Here is a 3622-nt window from a genome sequence, read left to right on the forward strand (position 1 = left end):
TCCCGTCACTGGGGATCGAGTGTCGAGTCACAGGCGCCTTTCCGGAAGGAGGGCCCGAAGCGGCGGCGGCGGCGGCGGCCTCGGCTCTGGGATTCCCACCTTCCGATCTCTGCAGGTTCTTTCCGGGTCAGGTTACTCGTGGAAACCCGAGAAATTGCTGTTTATGTAAAATTTTGTGAAGGACAAAGTTTTGGAAACTCAAGCATTTGGGGAGAAAGAAGGAAAAAAAAAAAAAACAACGCCTCAAAACTCAAATAGAGGAGAAATCGTTTATGGACTTGGCTCATCCATCAAGAAGTGAGCGAGAGTTCCTAAGAATGCGAGTGCCTTTCTTCTCCTTCGTGGTTAATAAAGTAAAAACTACTTGCCCCTGCGGCAGAGATTTAGCGACAGTCAGTATCAGTAGAGTTTGTTTTATCAAGCCTCTAGCAGCTAGCGAGCTTTTGTGGCATATGGAAGACTTATAAGCTGTCTAAAAAGTGGGAGGAGAGTTCCTGGAAAATGAAAGATGGGTTTATGTCGGGCATCCCCCCAAAATGTACACACCCACTTGGAATAATTATAAAGGCAGTGTTTATTAAAACACATGTCATTTTCAAAATGGAGCTATCAGCTTGTAAAGTGTGTATACATTTTGGGGGGACACCCTCTATATACCTGCGTCATAGTAAAGAGAACTTTGAAATAGAAAATTAGTTGAAAATTTCACATTATTTAACATATGTATATGCTGACATTGAAGACAGTTTATAATAAGGAAGAACAGATACAGTCGTCATGCTTGTACTCTTTCAAGTTAAAGTCCAAAGATTCACAGTAAGAACTCTGGCTTTAATCAGAGGCCTTTATGTTGGAAAACATTCCCTGATTATAACCCTGTACAGAGTTGGCCTGTCATAGTTGTGAACTCAGACATTCACGGCCTGCAAAGTGGACACAGCGTTAAATAAATGGTTTGTTTTAAATGTCCAATAGAAAAATGAACAAAATTGTAAGTTGTTTACTTTGCTAAGTGCCGTTTTGAGTGGGTTTTGTTTTGTTTACAAAGTGATTACGCCAATATATTTAACACATCAAGTAGGATAATCTTAAAAAGAATAGTTTAAAGAGTTAGGAGCTGGGCAGAGGAAATGAGGCTAAATTTGTGGGAAGAGATTGAAGATAAAAGATGAAAAAATTGATGGATTTAAAAGGCAATCATGCAAGAGCACTGGAGTAGCTAAGGAACTTTTCCTTTTCAAATAGATGGAAGGTAAAACTGCAGTGAAAAGTTTGACTTTATTGGGAATGGTGCCACATTAAAAGACAAAAATAGCATGGTTGAGCCTTGACCTATGAAACAGGTTTGATTCTGGTCAGGGCACAGGCTTCAGTTGCAGGCTTGATCCCCAGTAGGGGGCGTGCAGGAGGTAGCTGGTCAATGATTCTCATCATTGATGTTTCTGTCTCTCTCCCCCTCTCCCTTCCTCTCTAAAATCAATAAAAATATATTTTAAAAAAAGAAGACCAAAATAATGTAGAAATTAAAGCATTAAGCCCTAGCCTGTTTGGCTTAGTGGGTAGAGCGTCGGCCTGTGGACCAAAGGGTACCAGGTTCAATTCTAATCAAGGGCACGTACCTTGGTTGCAGGTTCCTCCCTGACCTGAGCCCTGGACGGGGCTCGTGCAGGAGGCAACCAATCGGTGTGTTTCTCTCACATCAATGTTTCTGTCTTTCCCTCTCTCTTCCACTCTCTCTAAAAATAATAAATTAAAATAAATAAAGCATTAAGAGGAATGAGTATGTGGATTTGAAATGTAGCAGAAAAAATTTGGAGCCAATTGAGGATAAATGAGAATTGGTGAACAAGAGTAGTTGAAGAAGTGATTACTCCAAAGCAGATAGGAAAAAAATATTGGTTAGTTAAAAACTTGACGAATTCTCTGAATCATCAACAACATTTTCCCATTTCTGTTAATATTATGTCTTCAGAAACTGAATGTTGTAAAATAAGATGTGTGAGAGATACAAAGTGCAATTTTTTCTGTCTATATAATACAGATAACATATTTCATACTACCAGGCTTCCAAAAGGACTGTGACTCAGTATTTTTGTTGAGGATATCACCCAGAGAAGTAAATTCCTTGAAGGATGTTTACTCTTCTCCTTAATATCCTATAATTTAAATATTATGATTAAAATTAACAATACTTAAGTACGTTATGTTACATGATAAGGGAATAAAAGAGGAAAGAAAAAATCCTAATATATAAAAACCCTGGGTCCATCACCACCGGAGGTTCAACCAACTGGAAGGCAGTCCTGCAGTCAGTGCAGGGTTGCTGTGGCGACCCAGCACTGACTGCTGAGGGGGCTGCGAATCAGGCCCGGAGAGAGGCCAGAAGAGAGAAGCAGGGTCTGATCCATAGCCTCTGTGGCAGCTGTTGATCAGCACTTGCCTCTCTCTTTCTCTCCAGCAGCCATGCCTCTGTTTCTCTCCAGGCCTCTACCTGGGCTGCTGATCAGCTCCGCCTTTCTGATCAGACCCCGTTGATAGGCCCAGAGACGCTGACTGGCATAGAAACCGACCAATCAGAACCAAATCTGGGTGAAGTGTGAGGAACCAATGGCTGCCTAGGAGGCGGAGCTTTTGACGCTGACTGGTATAGAAACTGACCAATCAGAACCAAATTGGCCAGCAGTGGAGAGCAGTTGGGGGCGAGATTAGGCCGGCAGGGGAGGGCAATTGGGGGCGATTGGGCTGGCAGGAGAGCAGTTAGGTGTTAATCAGGCCAGCAGGGGAGCTGTTAGAGGTTGATCAGGCTGGCAGGCAGAAGTGGTTAGGGGCAATCAGGCAGGCAGGCAGGTGAGTGGTTAGGAGCCAGCAGTCCTGGATTGAGAGGAATGTCTGACTGCCGGTTTAGTAGGCTCGATCGGGGGATCGGGCCTAAACCGGCAGTCGGACATCCCCTGAGGGGTCCCAGATTGGAGAGGGTGCAGGCTGGGTGAATTTTGTGCACTGGGCCTCTAGTATATATATAAAATCAGGGGATGGAAATGGAAGTGACATCACTCACTAATACCTCTAGTGACCTATTAGCAACATTTTTGCTCCCTATTTTGTGCTCAGGTGTGCTGGCTGGGTGACTGATCTATATATTAAGCAAATATATTATACATAAAAGCATATTTATAATAAATTAAAGGGAAATACTTAAGATAATTAGGTTTCATTATTGTAACTGGTCAGGTGGTAATAGATGGTGTTTATAACAACCCTTTTACACTATTCTGTATTCCCTTTGCCTTTAGTAAGCACTTAAACTGGTTGTGGTTCTTTGCCTGGTGGAGTGACCCAAACCTTCATTCCTGAAGAACTGGGCCATTAGTAGTCCTGTGTGGATTGGATTGTTGTAGATTTCCATTGACTTTAATCACAGGGCATGCAATACTAAGAGATACCCTTGGGGATTTCTTATAATCCAGACAGAGTATATTCCTTATTTCCATGCTGGGGTCCAGCCCCAGCAGGTCCAGGGGTCCCCAAAGGTGTGGACGGAGTCGGCGAAGAAGGAATGACACGGAGACAGCCTTCAGTTGATCGGCAGCCTAGCCAGGATCTCTAGCCAAGTTCTGGTCAG

The 3622-nt window shown here is 43.1% G+C and overlaps 1 long non-coding RNA gene across 1 annotated transcript in view; it reads left to right on the forward strand.

Annotated features, from left to right (window-relative positions):
• The first annotated feature begins 27 nt into the window (after nucleotides 1–27).
• Nucleotides 28–3622, forward strand: part of LOC106724411 — a 64182-nt gene continuing 60587 nt past the window's right edge. The window contains exon 1 of the long non-coding RNA XR_001360199.1: nucleotides 28–297. This is a non-coding gene — a long non-coding RNA (uncharacterized LOC106724411). The remainder of the gene's footprint in view (nucleotides 298–3622) is intronic.

This window comes from Myotis brandtii, unplaced genomic scaffold (genome assembly GCF_000412655.1).
Source record: "Myotis brandtii unplaced genomic scaffold, ASM41265v1 scaffold822, whole genome shotgun sequence".
NCBI lineage: Eukaryota > Metazoa > Chordata > Mammalia > Chiroptera > Vespertilionidae > Myotis > Myotis brandtii.